Source organism: Sinohyriopsis cumingii, chromosome 1, assembly GCF_028554795.1.
Source record: "Sinohyriopsis cumingii isolate HCF-2022 chromosome 1, ASM2855479v2, whole genome shotgun sequence".
NCBI classification, from domain to species: domain Eukaryota; kingdom Metazoa; phylum Mollusca; class Bivalvia; order Unionida; family Unionidae; genus Sinohyriopsis; species Sinohyriopsis cumingii.
In genome coordinates, this window is record NC_142961.1 from 123,049,389 (window position 1) to 123,071,680 (window position 22,292).

The window sequence follows — 22,292 nt, forward strand, 5'->3', positions numbered from 1 at the left end:
AAAAGAATATATGGTACAAAAGACCATATAATATCTAGACTATTTGTATGTTTAAATAAGAAAGGAAATCTAAGCAAAGGAAAAGTTACAAAATAAGAAAAAATCAGATGTAACATAGCATAAATATGTGAACTATATATCTGTCGAATATCAAAGATTTATGGAAAACAATCAAATGCTATCCACGTATTGAACCAAACTACTTTGTTCCAGACGAAAAAGTACGCCACCTAGGACCAGAAGCAGCAAAACAAATGACGTCAAACTTATATCCCGTGAAGATAACTGAAGAAAATACTACTTAATGAGAATGTTGTTTTGGAATATTACTGCCACTACTACTACTACTACAACTACTGCTACTACTACTTATAAAGAGCCAGGCATATATATATATATATATATATATATATATATATATATATATATATATATATATATATATATATATTGATGTCAAGACGGTCTTATTGCTCTGCTTACGGTGTCTAGCAAGCGTCTTGTGGCTTTTACTCTGATTAGAACAAGGCCATTCCTACGGAACAAAAAGTCATTCTTTGGCCTTAACAAAAGCGGGTAACATGCAGTCTTTGAATGAGCTTATTGACGTAAAGTAGTATTTATGCTTATGTATCTTATTTTTATAAATGTAATCGTTCGTATAAATAATGAAGTGACGGTTATCGATTACAACCAGTAATAAACAGGGAAATCTGCATGAAGCAGAATAAAATCAAACACACATTTGTCTACAAGAAGGTCAATGACGAGAAAACAAAGATTCCTACAATGAATCACACTAATGGAGCTTCAAAGAGACCATATTTTCTTGGTAATCATGACAAATGGCTGTATTCTTTTTAAAATCGAGTTTCATGAATGAGAGACAGTGCATTGTCATGTATTTATGTGGTTTTACAAAAAAGACAGGTACATATCTTTTTTCTTCTTCTTTAAGATTTCACGCCCACTGCGACTGATAAAATAGCAGTTACACGTGTGTAATTGTTACATAGTCTACAAGAGAAAATGTTATTAAGGGTCATGCAGGTAACCAATAAGCTTTTCTCCAGGAAAATTATCTTTGCGAATAAGACCTTGCAAGACATTAACTGTATGCACTACTATGACTTGACAGCAACATATCTGTTAGTAACAAATAATTTTGGTTGGCACAAAAACACAAACATTTGGTCACGTATATATCGGAAATCTAGCCTAAGACATATAATTACATTTCCATACACTCCTAAATTAGACAAAGTATTTAAGATTGACCGCATTCGTTGCATTAAATCTTAAATAATACTGTCGGATCCACATCATTGATCATTAACAATTGTCCTGAAAATACGGTAATGAATTTATTTTGATATTTTAAAAAGGCATTCGGAGCTTTCCTTTCATTGCTTAGATTTGGAAAGATTCAATGTGTCATAATGTCATACAAAATCAGATGTTTAACCCGGCATTATCAGCACTTAGAAAGTTTGAACAATGACAAGGCTTTCGTTTGTATCAGTATACAGGAACGAATCGGTTGTACTTGTCGCATGTATTTACGAACTTTCTCTTGTAAGGAAACGGAACACGATAGGCATCGTTTGAACAACTTTCTTGTATTTTGATTCCTATGAAATGAAAACAGATACTATTCAACTCTTGTTATTGCTCTTGATCGTTTCAGTGGATTTATGTTATAATGGTACCTATTATTATTATTATTTTATTATCATTGATCCGATCGCTATGTATTTTCATTGGGGATATACTAATAAGCAATGTCTGTCTGTCTATTTATCCGTTAGCACATAATCGCTATAACCGCTTGGTGGAAATGGACGAGAATGTAAGGTGGCATTGCCCGTATGGTAACCATTTTACAAGAGTGGTGTCATCATTGGCTTTCTTCTCGGGCCCCCGGGAAGATGTCAAAGATTGATCGTGCAAAAATTGTATATTCACGCACAGAAGGGTTTTATCTATCCTAACCTTGAGGTTTACATGTCACAAAAATCACGAAATTAAGTCATCGGAAACGTATAAGCCGTAGTTCAAAAGAAAGCACAACTTTCAGTGAAATATGTCCTGGTCACAAAATAATGAAACTTCAATTTCCTATGTCGAACATTTAGATTTTGTATGTTGATTTACATAGCAGAGGTTGAAATTGCAATGTTGCATATCGAAAATTATCATTTTAGACGTTGAATCAACGTGCTTGTGCTGAAAGTTCCATTGCATAAGTGGACGTTTTAGATTTCATCTGTCGAACCTCGCGGTTATGGTAGAAAGTTTCATTATATTTGTCGTAGTTGTTATTTATATATGCTGGAATGAAAAGTGTGCTGAAAGTTACATTACACAAAGAGACTAAGTTAACAATTACAAAAAAAGATCGAGTATTAAATTTAATAATGAAAGTTACCATTCACAGGTTAACAATTACTAAACATTTGCTCGCTGGAGGTCGCTCTCTTAACAGGACCGCATTATATTTAAATATGGAAGCTCGTCGTTGATTCTTTCTGATGATGAACGGTAATGCATTGAAACATTTCCCAACAGTATCTTAGTCTTCTTTATTGAACAAACAGCATTCAATATGGGGCATGACTACAGTTTTAGTAAACATCATTACCTATCAAATTTTACGAAATTGTGCTGTTTTTATTGCAATCTTAATACTCGCAGATGGCTTGTACTAGGGTTAGTAGTAATACCATTTATCGGAGTAATGCTGATTTGATTTAATGCAGCATATACAGTATAAATAGTGTACGTCCGGAGAGCATTTATTAACTTATTTGTAAAACGCTTTGCTTTGTTGAATGAATGATATAAGGGAGATAAACCAGTGAATACATACAATATAACCTTCTGCAGTTGTGAACTTGTTACATATCCACTTTCGGTTGATCGAGACCCAGTTTGAAACAGAATGTTAGTACGCATATACAGGCGCGTAGAGAGGTAAATGCTGAGACGTATGTTTAGTCCATACAAATGTTGTACATAATGTACTGAGTGTGGCGCTACCAAATAGATGGAAACTGTACCAAAATAAATGTAGTTAGAGACATAAGGGAACACGAGCTCATGAGTTTGCAGAATAACGTAGAGCTCTGCAATTACTGACAGCGGGAAGCTTTCTCTACACCGAGACAAAGTCGGTTTGCAATGAATAAACATAATGTTAAAGTCATGCACAAATTTCTCATCCACCCACCCAATACCAATATGAGCTATATTCTTCTATGCTTCTTTGAAACCTTGTCTTTTGTTTGTCTCTATTTATTCATTGAACTACCTGTCGTGCTATACTGAGGAAGATAATTAATCTTGGAATCATGCAGTCTGGGCTAAAAAGGAAATTCCACAACAAATGATCATTGTAGATGGTGGTGCATATGCACAAGCATACATTCCAAGACATTTTACGCGTTGAGACAAGTCTTCATAAGACCTCCTTTAGTCGATGGTAACGGACTGTATTCGGAAGCATTAGACTTTAAATTAAATGTTGATATTGTTCACACCTTCATTATTCACTGGAAAGCTGGAACAATATTCAGAGTTTAATCCTAAATTTTCTGTTATTACTTATGTTAATAAATGGTTTGTGTTTGCTCGGGGGACCGGAATGATAATCAGTTGTAAACAATATAAGCTAAGTTTCAGAAAATGATCAGATGCTTGTTCTTTTATGGGTTTAAAGCACATGATACATGGCGGTCAGTATATTTGTTGGAGGAAGAACCAGGGAATAACCAACCCGGAAAGCTCTTAGCAAGATTTCTCACGTCCGCTCGTTGGCCGGGCCGAGACTCAAACTCATGCTGACAGAGATTAAATGTATGAGTGATGTGAATAGGTGAGCGTCTCGGTAACACAGAGCCGCACAATTCTCAGAAGCTATGGGACCATTACAATGACGTCGTATGTCATGGTAACATGACATGTTACATTTATTCACCAGGGTAAGGTCAAATGCTATATTAAGATTATTACCATCAGTATATGTTGACCATTACACCAAGGTCATCAATCAGGTACGGTTAAAGATTTCAGTAAGTAGTCAATGTGAACATGACAGCTGACAGCTGTACTATGGAATCATCAGAAGAATAACACCAACTATTACAATCAGGTTTCCATATGCATAACGATTACAACAAGACCAAACAAATGTTGCATCTCGATCGCTTCGCATTTTCTATTATGTCCGCACTTGAACACACTTTGAATTTTCAATGTATACATCATCTGAGATGCTGACATAGCTGGACATAATGCACATCAGAATATACGATAGGAAAATGTCCATGAAGTAATACCAGCCTTTATAGGTAGTAATTGGTCATCATTCATAATAGTTCAACCATAGAAATAACCTTTCATGAGCATCAGAAGAACAAGTGCAGTAAATGATATATCATGATTATTCTTGGAGATTTCAACTTTCACTTTGACTGGTCCGGAAACCCAAATACATCAAAACTCATAGATTTCATTAATGTTTTCAACCTCAAAAAATCAGTTAATCAACCCACCCATAAATATGGTCACATTTTAGACTGGATTCTTCATAGACCTGATGATAACATTCTACGGTTCTCCCCGGTATCCCATGACCTTGCATCAGATCACCTCTGCATTATATACCATCTTGACGTATCAGTCCCTAACCCTCCACCTTTATCTGCTACTAAGGGATATTTTCGTATCATAAATAGAACCAAACTAATGCACGACATCCAAGCTAACCTAAACACTTGATTGCCTCCTACCGCAGAACAACCTGCGTTCATTGCTTCACAAACATACCCCAGCTAGCAAGTGCATAGTATCAATTCAAAAGTGTTATCCATGGTATAGCAGTAGACCAGCTTCGCACTGCTAAAAGAGACCGCCGTAAAGCTGAGAGGCTTTGGCTTTCCACCAGCCTCACTATTCATAACCAAATCTATGAAGCAGCTAAGAAGAATGTCACATATATAGTCTATTCAGCGAAATCAGCCCACTATACTACTAAGATCATGGAAAGTTTCAGCTGCAAAGAGCTCTTCCATATTACTAACAAGCTAATGCCAAGGAACAAATCTACACCAGTTCCAACTACCTTCTCTCCAGTTGACCTTCCGGACATGTTTGCAATATTTTTCCATGAGAAAGTACAAACCATTAGAGATAAGCTTGACAACACAATTTCAATTGACTCGTATTCACCATACAGTTAGGATACAGAATTTGAGCGGCAACCATTACCAGCATTTGACCCTGTCTCTATGGATTTCGTACGTACAATCCTGAAGAGTGCACGAAAGTCATGTGAACTTGATCCCATTCCAACATCACTGCTGCTTGAGTGCTTAGATCCAGTATTGCCTTCACTAACTGATGTTATTAATATCTTACTCTCATCTGGGGAATTCCCATAATTTTTCAAAACTGCCATTGTAAAGCCTCTGCTGAAGAAACCAACACTAGACCATAACGATTTAAAGAACTACCGCCCAGTTTCTAATCTCCCATTCATATAAAAAATCTTAGAAAAGGTTGTTCTATCCCAGTTTGTATCTCATCTAAATTTAAACAGTCGTTTTAGTAATGTACAACCTGCATATCGCCCTTGCCACAGTACTGAAACTACTCTTCTAAAAGTAGTTAATGACATTCTCTCTGCGTTGGACAGAGGAAAGATTAAAGTTCTCACCCTCCTTGATTTATCTGCAGCATTTGACACAATAGACCATGATATATTACTTCACCGTCTCCAGCATGTATTTGGCATTCATGATACAGCCGTACTGTGGTTCAAGTCCTACTTGGTCAACAGGACACAAATTGTATCTGCAAATGGAATACACTCCAGCCCAGTTGATCTATGTTGTGGTGTTCCACAGGGGTCAGTTCTTAGACCTGTTCTCTTCATTCTGTACACTCAGTCGCTCTCAAGTGTCATAGATCATCATCCAGTGTCTCACCAATTGTACGCTGATGACACCCAAATATGCAAATCTAGTCACCCAACTGAAGTTGATGCTACCATCCAATGTGTAGATAGGTACATTTCTGATCTGCAATCATGGATGACACGTAACAAGCTGCAGATGAATGATGATAAACTGAGGCCATTCTGATCACAACACAAAGACATTCTCATTCACATCCTTTACCTCAAACAATAAATATCAGCCTCACCAACATTAAATTCACACAATCAGTACGAAACCTAGGTGTTACTCTGGACGGTACTCTCACATTGCACCAACATGTCATGAACATATGCAAGGCTGCATATCTTGAGCTGAGACGCATCAGCTCAATTCGCAAATATCTTTCAGTTGATCCACTAAAAGACTTGTGTGTTCATTAGTACTTTCAAGACTGGACTATTGTAACTCAATTATGTCTGGTTCATCTCAATATCAGGTCCAGAAACTTCAACAAATTCAAAACACAGCTGCTCGGATCATACTTAGAGTACCACGATCAGAGCACACCTCCACGATGCTCTGTACCCTACACTGGCTATCCATTCGAATCAGAATCAAACACTAAATGTGTCCTCTGTGCTGCGTTTCACTGTCGGACTCTAGTCCAACATACCTATCTGACCTCCCCCATGTCTAAACACCAGCAAGATAATTACACTCCTCTTCTAACAATCGTATACTCATTATTCCCACTATGAAAACAAAGTCATATGGACAGCGTTCTTTTGCATACCAGGGACCAGCAACGTGGAATGAATTGCCCACTGAACTTAGACACAAAGACAGTGATCCCATTCAAGAGTGCTCTCAAAACTCACTTATTTCGACTGCAAATACAAACTTAAAGACCTAATAATGTTTCCTACCTTAAATATTCTCAGCATGTTTTTTAATATTTTCTAATTTCATGGTGTTTGTTTTTGTAATCATATCATTATATGTCTTTTATCTTATAGGTGTTGTCTAATGTTGTAAAGCGCTTAGAGCTTCTAAAGATTAGGCGCTATACAAAGTCTCTTTTATTATTATTATTATTATTATTATTAAACAAACAGAACATCTTTTTTTAAAAATGCAGTTGTTAAAAGTGAATTAGTATTTATGTACCCAAAATATCACATTTTAAAACTTGAAAAATGTTGAAAGGAAAAAACACTAAAGTCTAGGTAACTTAAATTATAAGTTAAATATTACGTTAAATTAAATCATAACTGAAGCACAAGTTTTGACTAAAACGTGCTTGGCGGAAAGTTAAGCCCATTTATAAAAAAGGGGGGAAAATAACAGAAGGGTGCATGATGATACATCAGTCACAAGCAGTAAAACAAAACCATGACAAATATTACTTGTCATCGTGACAGAAGAACTGGAAGGTGATGTTGGAGAGAAGCGGGTATTATGATCTTATTGGTTAATGATTAAAATGTAACTCGTTCCATTAAATGACAGCTGCATATATAAAAGACTTTTTACCATGTGCAAAGAATTTTATTCTTGGGACATAAAAAATTGGATATCTAAAAGTGTATTTATTGTATTAAAAATATAAAACGATCCAAACATTGGGTAGCGCACTTGTTGGTAGTTCTAATTAGTATAGACTATAATACGGTATCTTTCTAATTGAACTAGCTCCCATTGTTTGACCAAACCTAATCCAATAAAACTATTGTTTCAAAGCAAGGCAAGAAAAGGAGCTAATTAGATATCCAAATACGTCGGTATAAAGATTTTTGAGAAATAATTACAATGTCTGGGGACAGTATTAAGCTAGTTCGGTTAGTTTTTTATTTTTATTGTTCGGTGTTCACAGCACAGCGCCACAGGTAGGTTATTTAGTGCTGACATTATGTGTCTTTTAGTCTTACGTTACGTGTTTAGGCTAGAATAAACAGGAACACAAGAAAGAGTGAAAATAATAAGCTTTGAAAAATTTAACAAATAATTTATTTCCCGGAAAAATGCTGTAAAAATGAAAAAATAAGAACTTACGGTTTCAAGAATCAATTCCAAAAATAATCATAGAATAATCCACGAATAAAATTTTAGAAATCCTAATAATAAAATGTTCTACTGAATTCAAGTTCTAGTCCCGACGAAGAATTCAAGATAGAAGACGATGACGTATGCGGTATCCTGTTCAATGTTATTGTCTACAGTTCCTTGTAGAAACACAAGAAATAATCCAAATAAAAGTTTTAAGAAATGTCTTTTTCAAGAATTCTGTATGAGCGCACAAATATTTCCAGAGAAACAAATTAATCTTTTAAAATTTAAATAATCTAGAGAAAATTTAACATATAACTCGAAAACTGGTTACAACAGAAGAACAAGACTTGACCATAAGTGTTCTAAACCCAAACTGAGATTATATTCTCTAAAACGATAGCTTAAAACTTGAATTTTACGCAAAACAGATGCCCGGATAAGGGTCACGTGATCATGTTTACATATAAAACAAATTACGTAGCCCCTTTGATAAGATCCTGTAATTTCACTCCGAGAATAAAAGCTGTTTACTTCACTAAAAAGTATTTACAAGTGGAGGGTCACGTATCCAACACAGCCTCGGTCTTAACCTTATTATTCCCACAAAAAAAAAATTTAAAAACATAAAAAACTTGTTGACGTGACTGTTACTAAATTTGAATTAAGGTCGGGAACCAGGTCATCCTTATGTGTTTAGAGAAATGAACAGTCTTGGTCAAACTATTTTCCGGAAAAAAGTACGAGTTCATAGTAAACAGAACTACATTATTTTCACATATAACGAAATTAAAAAAATAGAAATATTTTAAAACTTACAATTAAATCGTATGTAAATTAAATCAAATCTACATTAGTTAGAATGACAAACCAGGGTAGTCGATTCAGATTGGACAGATAGTAGGATTCAAATTCACGCCTTTTCTGTGTCGAGTTTGGACGCTAACCACAAAGCCTTCACGGTTCATGACACAAGAGAGAGAGAGAGAGAGAGAGAGATAAAGAGGGCACAGTCAGGACGTCGTTCGAATACAAAGAAATTTTTACTTAGATAAGTGGTTGTTGACATAATTGGAAATTCAGGATAGAAATTACGATCAATGGAACACAAATTATTCTTCGGTAAGATCTTTGCTTTACAACGATGAGCCTATTTTACTTTCCTCTTCTTGAAAGAAATAGAAACAACAGCAAACACATCGATTAAAGACAATTATAATTTATCGAAATTTTGATAAAATAATATCAACCATTTTATCAAACTTTTTTAAAAAGCAGATGCCATCTTTTCTGAACTCAATAATTCTTAAAACTTTTATACATTTGGTCTGATGTAGAAGTAACTCGGTATTATTTGTTTTCTTTGTTATTTAAATTAGATACATTCAAGAAGATTTTGAAATGTATCACCCACACAGTTTTGCATGCAACGCTTGCACAATATTTCTTGTCTATGCAAATTTTCCCATCTTCCCTTCTCTATAAGTAAACAAGGATTGCATGCTAGAAATCGTATTATATTTCCCTCATATTTTTACAAATCTTTTAACAAATAATGTTCTAATTTTAATTCTGTTTTAAAAGTTCTACATGTGTCAGCTTTGTCGAGTTAATAATGGATGATTCCCATGTCTGTATAAACTGATCATGAAGTCTTTCCGTAAAGATTTTATGTAACCTGAATGTGTTGGGAACATTTGTATTGATCAAAATAAAATGAAACCTAGTTTCCGATAAGATGTTATGAATTCACTCTGTTAATTTCTTTCAGCAAAGACCATTATTATAATCCTGCAATAGACTCAGATACAGGATATAAGATAGTTTCGTTTATTTACGATTAATGAGATTTACTCCATAGCCAAACCATTCCCCTTGTTATTTGTAAATGTATAGGGGGTTCTACCAAGTTCACCAAAAAAGCGTATATGTTGGGGTGGATTTAAAAAACAAAACAAATCGCACATATTTTAGAAAGTAATAATAAACCCATCTGTCGTTGTCTAAATTGTCGCAATCCCAGTGTTAATCAATGTTTTCCATAAGCCAACTCTCCATGCTCTCGAAAGAATGAGAAAAATCCACAAAAGTACAAAAATAACGTTTTTCTTCTTCGATTTAAAAGTTCCATAAAGGAATACATGTATAAGTAAGAAAGAGAGACAAAAAAAGCAAGAGACCAAAACAAACAAACAAACTATTATCAGTTGCGAAGTACTCTTTCGAAAACCTGTCTGTACCTCTGATAGTAGAATTGTTTTCTTGTAGAATTTTTTTTTATTTTGCTACGAAGAGCAGTAAAGATCTATGTACTTTATATTTGTCTATTTTCCTATTTGTAACCGTATTAATAGCATTGTCGGAAAGAATTGCCTTAATTTCATCAGAAACCTCATTTACCTTTATTGATCGATATTGTTCGTGTCTCTCAAGCCGTGTATATCGCTAATTAAGGATTCCTCCGAATCTCTACTAATGATTGATATGAAGTTAGGTAAATATACAGATATGCTCTAATTAAAGCAAAGATAGGAACTGGCTATATTTAGGGTCGATACTTCTGAAATTTAATCTACATGCCAAGGAACGTCCCATAGACTGACCTGTTGTATTTCATATAGCTACCTATAATGGATGGTATTCAGTTTTCATAAACGTTGAACCGCTGTTATCCAACTCCATATAATACGACCCCGCCTGCCCACGCACAATTAATTGGATGCAAAATGTGTAACCCCGGGATTTCATGATATGACCTACACTCAGAAGTCTCTACCTCTTTGGAAGGTACCTGATAGTAAAGACTGTCAAAGGGAAATATATCGAATGGGTTATGTGTAGTCGTCTGGTCATGCGCAGTAAATGCATGCTGTGGATGTAACACGGTCTCGAAGTTATGACATAGGGTTTAAGTATTTTAGGTGTAAGGACTGAAACAGGGTCCAATGTCAGTTGCTTGTATAGATTTGTATTTGTATGCTCAGCAAGTGAATTATGGGTTATTGGACGGGATATCACAAGTTTCTGTGCTATAACTCCTGGCCCAAGTTCTTTATGGGTAGGGAAAGACCCTAATGCGTGACACAGTGGCCTAAGACTGGCATGTTGATATATTGGTACTTAATCATGTATTTCTATTTCCAGACAAGTTAGAGAACCATCTCAGGATTTTTAAAAAACAAAATTACCAAATCATTCCTAACTCCAAATTGTTGACAAAATCTACACTCACTGGTGAAATATCAGTGATTTGTAAAGGTGTAGCACTTTAGACCACTTGCCCTCCCCCCACCCCATCCCCGGCGCCCCCGATGGAGAAGGAGTATAAAGAGATTACACGCTTAAACACATACGATGGAAATCTCGTACATACTGGCAAACGGACGGATTGATCCACAAAACCTTGCTTATTTGAAAGCGCGGAGATAAGATATCACAATACAACGTTTAATGCATTCAGCGTTTATTTCATTGGAAATGTGGATGCTAATATTACTTCTGTCAAAATACTACCGGTAGGCCTATTTGACAAAAATATTATTAGGAAAAGTGAATGTAAACCATATACCTTATCGTTGTATGTATTACAATGGGAAAATTAGCCCAGCCCCATATATATATATATATATATATATATATATATATATATATATATATATATATATATATATATATATATATATATATATATATATATATATTGCAAATGTATTTGTTTATTTAATTTAAACACATTCTTTTACATTTATTTTATCGTTATTTTCTGTGAATATTTTGTACGTGTTTACCATTAACCTTTGTAGAAAATTTATTTCCGCTACTCACTGTAGTGAATAGAACACTTACTGGAATTAAGTTTCTTTAGTATTTATTTATGAATATGAATATGTATATTTATGAATATGCTTATGGCCCTATCAGTTTCTTGGACATATAACTCCTTAGTGGGCCTATAACCCGAGCCAGTGTGATCTATATGGATTGTTGTACACATATGCAAAAGGTTCCTGTGAGGAAAACAGTACGAATCAACACGTTAACGACATATTTCAGTCGGGGTTTTAAAATCTGACTTCGTGTCTCAGCAGTTCAGTTGCCACCGCAAAAATTTCCACACGGTGGTTAGCGTGATTAACCCCTCGTTGGAGGACAGGGTTCTGTTCCCAGGCCAGACCGGGTTGGCTGCCTTATTTGTGTATCTTGAACATTTCGGTCTCGTTGCTAAAAATAAGTCTAGACAAAAAGCATGAAAGCAAGCTTAGTCCAAAACAAACCAAACTGTTGTTCTGCGTCTCTTTTGCACACAGTTATATCTTTTCTAGACGAAACTAAAATTTCTATGTGAGAGTTTATTGCATTAGTGTAGAGACGAATTAACCCGGATGTTTCTGTTGTTTATATATATGGGAGCTGCTTCTGAAGGGAATCGATTACCGTCCGATCTTCACTTATTCATGTATCTATGTAGTACATTTTGAATTGTCACAAGATACATTATTACGTAATGTAACACATATTTATTCTCTGTAACTAACAAAAATGTTGTATAAAAAAATATGATCGCACTGTAATTGCTTCATTGCGGCTACTGGTGCAGGCACTCTACATTATGCAGCCTACATATACTGTAGCTAACAAGATGTGCAATAAGAATGCACATGCTCTTAAGAAGAGATATTTGTAAGAAGAAATTGTTTGAATATTGTTCGTATAAGAAGAAATTGTTTGAATATTGTTCGTATATTGATTTACCTTTATACGAATTCTTTTTTTGTGTTTGCTAAACTTAAAAGATGTGAAGAACAAATACTTCTACTTTGCAATATTTATTACTTTGGGGTGGATGGTGGTGATTGTTGTTTATTAAAAATTGTTTTTAGAGTTATTGATCCTTTGTTATATGACCTGCGAATCCTCAGTCTTTCATATTATTTTTTTATTGTGCATTTTTAAATTCGATTTTAAGTAAGGAAGCAGTTTGGGGTTGGTGCAAGTACCACTTAGCGCCGGGCGAAGTGGGTTGCAGTCTGGACCTTAGTATTTTCTTTCTTTGATTGCAGCTGTAAGTATAATAGTATTACACCTTCACCTTACTGTAACAGATAAATTCTTCAAAAAATATATATTTAGGAGGGTGATGGGTATAACTGATATAGTAACTATTCTCATTTGTAAGGCATGGGCGCCACCAATAAACTCTAAGCTGCTCGAAGAACAAACACCATGAAATTAGAAAACATAAAATAACATGCTGAGAATATTTAAGGTAGGAAACATTATTAGGTCTTTAAGTTTGTTCTTACAGTCGAAATAAGTGAGTTTTGAGAGCACTCTTGAATTGGATCACTGTGCCTTTGTGTCTAAGTTCAATGGGCAATTCATTCCACGTTGCTTGTCCCTGGTATGCAAAAGAACGCTGTCCATATGACTTTGTTTTCATAGTGGGAATAATGAGTATACGATTGTCAGAAGAGGAGCGTAAGTATCTTGCTGATGTGTACACATGGATGACGTCGGATAGGTATGTTTGACTAGAGTCCGACAGTGAAACGTAGCACAGAGAACAAATTTTGTGTTTGATTCTGGATCGAATGAATAGCTAGTGTAGGGTACAGAGCAGTGGGTAGGTGTGCTCTGATCGTGGTACTCTAAGTATCATCCAAGCATATGTGTTTTGAACGTTTTGACGTTTCTGGAGTAGATACTGAGATGAACCAGACAGAATTGAGTTACAACAGTCCAGTCTTGAAAGTACTAATGAACACACAAGTGTTTTAGTGGCATCAGCTGAAAGATATTTGCGAATGGAGCTGATGCGTCTCAGCTCAAGATATGCAGCCTTGCATATGTTCATGACATGTTGGTGCAATGTCAGAGTACTGTCCAAAGTAACACCTAGGTTTCGTACTGATTGTGTGAATTTAATGTTGGTGTTGCTGATATTTATTGTTTGAGGTAAAGGATGTGAATGAGAATGTCTCTGTGTTGTGATCAGAATGGCCTCAGTTTTATCATCATTCATCTGCAGCTTATTACATGTCAACCATGATTTCACATCAGAAATGCACCTTTCTACACCTTGGATGGTAGTATAAACTTCAGTTGGGTGGCTAGATTTGTATATTTGGGTGTCATCAGCGTACAATTGGTGAGACACTGGATGATGATCTATGACACTTGAGAGCGACTGAGCGTATAGAATGAAGAGAACAGGTCCAAGAACTGACCCCTGTGGAACACCACAATATATATCAACTGGGCTGAAGTGTATTCCATTTGCAGATACAATTTGTGTCCTGTTGACCAGGTAGGATTTGAACCACAATAAGGCTGTATAATGAATGCCAAATACATGCTGGAGACGGTGAAGTAATATATCATGGTCTATTGTGTCAAATGATGCAAACAAATCAAGGAGGGTGAGGACTGTAATCATTCCGCTATCCAACGCAGAGAGAATGTCGTTAACTACTTTTGGAAGAGTAGTTTCAGTACTGTGGCAAGGGTTATATGCAGATTGTACATTGCTAAAAAGACTGAATTCAGATGAGATGCAAACTGGGATAAAACAACCTTTTCTACGATTTTTGATATGAATGGGAGATTAGAAACTGGGCGGTAGGTCTTTAAATCGTTATGGTCTAGTGTTGGTTTCTTCAGCAGAGGCTTTACAATGGCAATTTTAAAAATTATGGGAATTCCCCGGATGAGGGAGAGGTATTAATAACATCAGTTAGTGAAGGCAATACTGGATCTAAGCACTCAAGCAGCAGTGTTGTTGGAATTGGATCAATAGGGAGGGGAGGCACTTTCTCTCCCCGCCTTTTGCCCGGATTGTACCTCTAAACAGTTTTTGGCCTACATCCGTAAACGTAATAGCTGACCACTACATGTTTGCCCTTCCCATCCCACCCCGGATAAATTTCTGCGGTCGCCCTTAGTGAGTTACGTTAATTGCTTTGCGGTTAAACCTTGCTACCTTCCCAGTTAACACAGCAGAAACAGGTGCAAAATAGGCTATGGTGTGTTATTGAAAGAAGACAACAACAACAACAACAACAAATTAAATGTCATATTCTGTGAAATTGCTGTGTCTTTCCTATTTCTGATCATATCAGTCAAAATTGAGCAATGAAGTCGACGATATTTCATTTTTGTGATAGTTAGCTCATCCAATATAAAAACAAGCAGGTCCTTCAGTACTTTGTAATATATGGTTCGTATAACTTCTTTCGTCTTTGGTGGCAAGAGTCTCCGATCTTAGCCCGAAACAATAGGAGTCACTTCTGTGCAAATTGTGTGCCGATACAATGTGCCCCACTGAGTGCATATTTGCCTGCACGTCATTGTAAACTATCCCTTTTGTGAACTCGTTCAGCTTGCTCAATGACTGACGTTGAAAGCTGTCTGCCTGCAGAACAGCCTTAATGGAAACTTAAGTTTTATTCGAATTTTATGTATAATAACGATATAATTTTAAATCGTGAAAATCATTACTGTGTAATTGAACCCTTATTTTGAAATAATATTTCTTTGAAAGCGTTACACGTTATTTCAATGATAATAATGTGTAGAGACGCTAGCTTGTGAGAGGGGTGTAAGCGGGAGCTGCATTTCTTGAAGAGAAGCTGCATTATCGTTAGATGTGGCCGCAAACAAATAGCAAATGCAATATAACGAACAGCACATAACCATGTAGTCGTTCGATTTGCGCCACTATTGAAATAAGTGGATAGTTTGCTTTCTACAGAAATAAAAGCTCAGATAAATGCCTGTAGAGTATTTAACATAGTAATTATATGACTTTCCCATGAGATACCCAAAATTCTCATCAGGACTGATCAGCATTCATGTCACTTTTTTGCGAGTTAAGAGTAACAACTATAATCACACGTAAGTCATGCAGCAAACTACTAGCATGTTTTGTGTAGGCTTTTATGGCAGGTTTGAGCTGTAAATTTGTAACACTAGAAAATATATTTCCTTCTTGCAAAGTGTACACCTTCAAAATATCAGTGCGTTTCCGCTATAAAATTAGACACATTTACTTCTTTAAAGAATTATGGGTGAGATATACATATGCTGGGAAAACAAACATCGCGAAAACGTACAATCCTTCCCTTACACAGTGAACACTCATAACTAAATGCATTAAAAACAGGAGTTTAAAGACTGGTTGGTTATAACTACACATGTGCGATGGGAGTCCATCCAATCAAAACAAAGTAACTTTTTAGAGTCCTGTTCACTCAAATAATCAGATCAAAAGAACGACCACTACTCATTTCAATTATCATTTTATACTTCACCTCTGGCATTTGCCTTCACTAGGTTAATTCTTTATTTTCTATGTCTACAGTCTACATTTACACTCGTTGTTAACATTATAAGAAACAAATTTCGGACATAAAAGTACTTAAATTCCTTAACACCAACGTTATTTTCATTTCAAACTTTATGTCCACTAAAAATGTTTGAAACGCTTTGACAATTAAATGAAATTTTATCAACATATACTTCTAACCTTAACGCCTAAAATTAAAAGAATTTTTTTATGATAAATCATACAACAATTCAGATAGCAGATCGAATTCTTTTCATTCTGAATAATGGGTTATTTTAACACAATTAAATCATCTTTTACACCAGCTAGTGGACGTGATTCATATTTAGATTTTTATATTGACGCGATCACAAAAGACATATTAACTGGTAATCATCAAAAGCAATATCATAGTAATATTTCTAAGGACGAAATTAAGTCTTTATATAATCTAATGAATGACGACAGTATAGTGATTAAAAAGGCTGATAAATCAAAGACTATTATTATTATGAATCAATAAGATTATGTTTAAGAAGTTGAACGTCAATTAGATGATGAAAAATACTACAAACATATTAACGAAGACCCGTCAATAGAAATTGAATGAAAAATTCAACATGCATAATTGAGATCGCTAAAAATAATAATTTCGTATATGAGGAATTTGATACTTTCCCTCTTATCATACGTACACCTCAATTCTACATATTACCCAAAACACATAAAAATCCTGACCATAATTTACCTTTAAATTATCCAGGACGACCCATTATATCAGGTTGTAATTCATATACTGAAAACCTATCCAAATTTATTGACAGTGTTTGACAACCTTTAATGAAATCACTTCCCTCATACATTAAAGATACTACTGATTTCATTAAAAAGTTGAAGTCTATTCCACAGCTATCTGATAACTCAATCCTCGTACCATTAGCTGTAACATCACTATATACCAACATTCCGCATGCAGATGGTATTGTAGATTGTGCATATTTTCTTGATAAAAATCCTAATAATAGTACACTGTCTAGTGAAGATATTTGTAAAATAATAAAACTTATCTTGGAAAATAATTTTTTTCAATGTAATAATACGAATTACATCCAAATAATGCGTACGGCAAGGGATAGTCCTATGGCTCCTTCATGCGCTTCCTTTTTCATGGGTAAATTAGAAGTTTTCTTCAAAATGAAAAGTTTAATCCATTTGTTTGGTTCAGATTTTTAGATATTTATGATATGGAACCATTCAACTGAAAAAATGAAAAAATTTATTGAGCGCCTAAATCGTTTTCACCCGACGATTAAATTTCCTTATACTTCATCTAGTACGCATGTTTCTTTTTTAGATGCAAATTTAATAAGAAATATTGACAACACTATCTCTACAAATATTCATATCAAGAAAACTAATATCCACCAATATGTGGAATATTCTTCATGTTATCCCATGTCATGTAAAAACGGTATATCATATGGCCAGGCAAAAAGATACCGACGCATTATTTCAGAAGATTTTCAATTACGAAATTCGTTGAATAAATTACAAACGTATTTCCAAAATAGAAATTATCCTACACATATAATCGATTCTGCGCTGAACAAAGCCCGTAATCTCACTCAATAAAAGGCTTTAAACACAGCACAATGTAAAATAGAGAAAAATATAATTCCTTTCATAATACAATATAATCCTTCATTACCTAATATAGGTCGTATAATTCATAAATAGTATAGTCTCCTAAATTTATGAAATAAATGAAGCATAAAATCACTTTACAAATATAAACCAATTTTCGCTTATAGAAAACCCAATAATACACAAGATCTTCTAATTAGAACTAAACAGACAGAAAATAAAAAAAGACAATTTTCGGCATCTAAATGTAACAGACACCGGTGCTCTCAATGTACAAACATGAGAGAAAGTACTTCTTTTAGTAACGCTAATACAAAAAAGGTATTTTCTCTACGTGATACCACTAACTGCATATCAACTGATGTGATTTATTTAATAATCTGTAAAAATGTATCATGCAATATGTTGGACAAACACTTCAACATGTTTCTAAGAGAATTAATAATCATCACTTTCATATAAAACAATTTATAGAGATCCTCAGTTTTCTTCTAATATTTCAACACACTTTAACACCAATAATAACTCTCTACTCGATTTTTATTTTATGCCAATATATATTGTGCACTGTGACATGAATAGACTCTGGTTTCTCTTCACATCGTATTAATCTTTCGCCTTTCAACGCGGCATTTTTATACTCCTTGAGAAGTACAGTCTGTTGTTTTATCGTCTAAAATGGCAAGGACAAAGCAAAGGACATAGTAGAGTACTGGTGAGACATTTCATTACTAACGCCTTTTACATTTATTTTATTATTATACATAATTATTTATCTTGATGTGGTCTTCTGCATGTAAATAATCCCGGCTGGGATTAACAAGCAGTAGACGGGAGTGAGATATACTCAGCATATACATATCATCGTCTAAAAACTGTTGTGTTTAGACACATAGCACTTTTAACCTTCTCTATATTTAGGGCCAGCTTAAATCTGATTGAGTGACCCCTAAAATAGATCTTTTGACGAAAAAGCAGGAATATTGACCGCCTTTCATTTAGGAAAAAAACATTCCAAAACTTACTTTTGTAGAAATAGTATTGTGAGACCTGTAGTTTTTGTGTTTACAAGCAAGCCTACACTGCAAAATGGAAACGGAGACTATGCCTGTAAGAGCCATACCGAGAGGCTCGAAAATCAAACAGTATTTCCACACTATAATTGAAGACACGAGGATGGTTGTCTGTCACCCAGAGGGATGCCAAACGCTCGATTTTGGGGCCACAACACCCATGCCTAGACAAGGGGAAGTACTCATGGGCCTACACACTCTTGGCATCGATACAGGGAAGATAGATGCCCTACAGAATGAAGGGATGAACAAATTTGTTCTTTATCCAAAACAACCAAATCATAACATACCTCTGATTGAAACTGACACAATCGAGATAAAAGGGATGCCAGTTATTGTTACTAAGACACCTCCTTTCATCAGAGAAATTGAACCCAGAGCAACGAAAGTCCACGTCATGGGACTTCCGCTAGAAGTGGACAGCAGAGAGCTAATTCAAAAGATAGAAAATAAACTAGGGGCCAAAGTGATTACTCATAAAATGGCCACTGTGTGGGGATTTGCCCCCATCAAGTCTGGAATTAGACTCGTTTACATGACTAAAGAAGATGCAAAGAAAATACCTGTTTTTGTCTACGTTCTTGGATTCCGACTGAAATCGTGGTATAAGGGGTGTGAGAACGATAGGATATGTCCCATGTGTCATCAGATAGGACATGGCCCCAGGGACTGCCAGGCGACAAATGCACAACAAGTGGGAACGTATGCCAGCAAAGGCGCTACCCAGAAACCAACACAGCAGAAGCAACAACAGCAACAACAAATGGGGAACCTAGAGCAAACTTTGGAGATACTCAAGCTCGTAAAGTAGGTGAGGGGAGAAAAAGAAACAGAAGAAGTGATTCAAACACTACCGGAACTCGACATAACCCACATAGAAGGACAGAAAACCCTAGAGTGGGAACATTTTCTAAGTCCCAACAAAACCGGAAGGGCTCCCACACTGGCAATGGAAACAGATGTATACACCAAAAACAAATTCGAGGGTCTTGAGATTGAATCAACCCAAAAGTAAGAAGAAGATGAAAAAATAGCAGCCGTTCCCTTAACATCCACACCTCTACCTAGGAGAAATAGGAAAAGAAGGAAAGCGGATTCTATATCCCCCCAAGAGGGGACTACATCACCCATAAAAGAAGCCAGTCAAAAGACCCAAACCAAACAAAAAAAGATAAGAGAAGAAGAAACAGATGAGGAAACAGATCAAGAGAGTGAGAGGGAAACAAATGATACTGAAGAGGATGTGGAAACTGACCATGGAAATAACCAAGAAGATGAATCAGAATATGAAACAGGAACAGAGATGGATACAGAAGAACACACCACAAATGAAGAGACAAAAGAAACAATTAGGACCGAAACAACTGATGGAACAAACAGTACACTACAAGAAACAACTCCAACAAACACACTAACATCAGAAATTGAAATTACACCCAGTTCATCTGAGGGGGGTGGAGAAACCAGTGCCCCCATCCCGTAAATTCCAATATAACCCCAATGAAACAAAATTATTTAAAGATAAACAAATCTTAAGGTATAACCATCAATGCGACATCCTGGTAAGAGACAGAAATGGAAGGAATAAACTTACAGCTCCTGTCTATTAATGTAATGGGATTAATAAAGATAAAATACTAAAGTTTCCAAAAGACCTAAAGTACGATTTAATCTTTATTCAAGAAACGCACAATGGATTTAATAATGAAAACAGAATATTATGTGAAAGTTTTATAGATGGCATACTCTTGATGAACAATTACGAAGGAAATGATGTTAAAGGGGGAGTAGCGACTCTTATAAAAAATAAAAGGGGATTGAATTGGGAAAGAGTAGAGGAAGGAAAATTTTTCAAAGGAAGGCTCCTACATATAGTTATAGAAAGAAACTCACTTTATAAATATATATATGCCACCTAATAGAAATCACAAGAAAATATTTCTAGAAAAATTGTCAAAATACCTGGAAAAGTTTTCCATGGAAAATGTAATAATAGGGGGGATTTTAATTGGGTAGGTGATAACATAGACAGGGAAGGGGACCTAGCACCAAACGATATAAGAATCAAACCAGAAATGGAACTTTTCATCAAGAAACACAGTTTAATAGACATATATAGAAGGTTAAACTTATTGAGAAAAGAATACACATATGATTATAAAATAAATAAACTCTAAAGGAAGTAGGTTAGACAAATTTCTCTGTACCAATTACAATGAAAAAACTTACAAAAAAGCTGGGATAGAAAATTTTAAAATTTCGGACCATAAACTTATATATATGACTATGGAAATTACAAATAGGAAAAGATGGGGAAAGGGGAGGTGGATGATTAACAACTCATTACTAAAAGATACAAACTTCATAAATGAAATTAAACAGGAAATAGAGAACTTTATACAAAAAGGAAATATAGATATTACGATAGAATGGGAAACTCTAAAACAGAAATTTAAAGAAATTGCAATAAAATATTCAAATATTAAAAGTAAAAAATTGAAAATGGAAAAAGAGGCAATTACATTTCAACTTAAAAAAAATAAACAATAAAGAATTAGAAACCAAGCTTAAAAATAGAATAGACGAAATTATAGGGGAAGAAATTAGAGGAAAAGAAATCAGAGCGGGAAAATTTACCCAAATCTATAAAAAGGCAGAAGGACTATATAAAAGGGAAGAAAGAAGGAAGGGGGGGGGGGGAGAAAAAATACTAGACCAATTAAAAGTAGCGGAAGATAAGATAGCAACAGATCAGGGAGAAATCATGGAATATATAAAAACAAATTTACACTAATTTATATAAATCACAAAATATCACAGGAGATTTAATTGATGAATATTTATTAAAAAAATCCCCTGTGAGGTGATATCGACAGAACATAAAGACTTATGTGACGATTTCATCTCGCAGGAAGAAAGAAGACAAAGTATCCTAACACTAAACAAAGGGAAATCACCAGGAGGAGAGAGACTCTCCGCGGATTTCTATATCAAATTCTGTGGAGATTTGTCGCCCATACTTGAATGGTTATACAATAATATATTACTAAAAAATAACGAAATGCCTGAAACGATGAGGGAGGGAATCATAATATTAATATATAAAGGAAAAGGGTAAAGAGATGATCTAAAAAATTGGAGGCCCATCTCCCTCCTAAATAATGATTACAAGATTTTAAGCAAAACTTTATCGAATAGAATTAAAAAAGGGTTGGACCAAATTATAAACATACATCAAACATGTGGACCTAAAAAGAGAAAAATCCA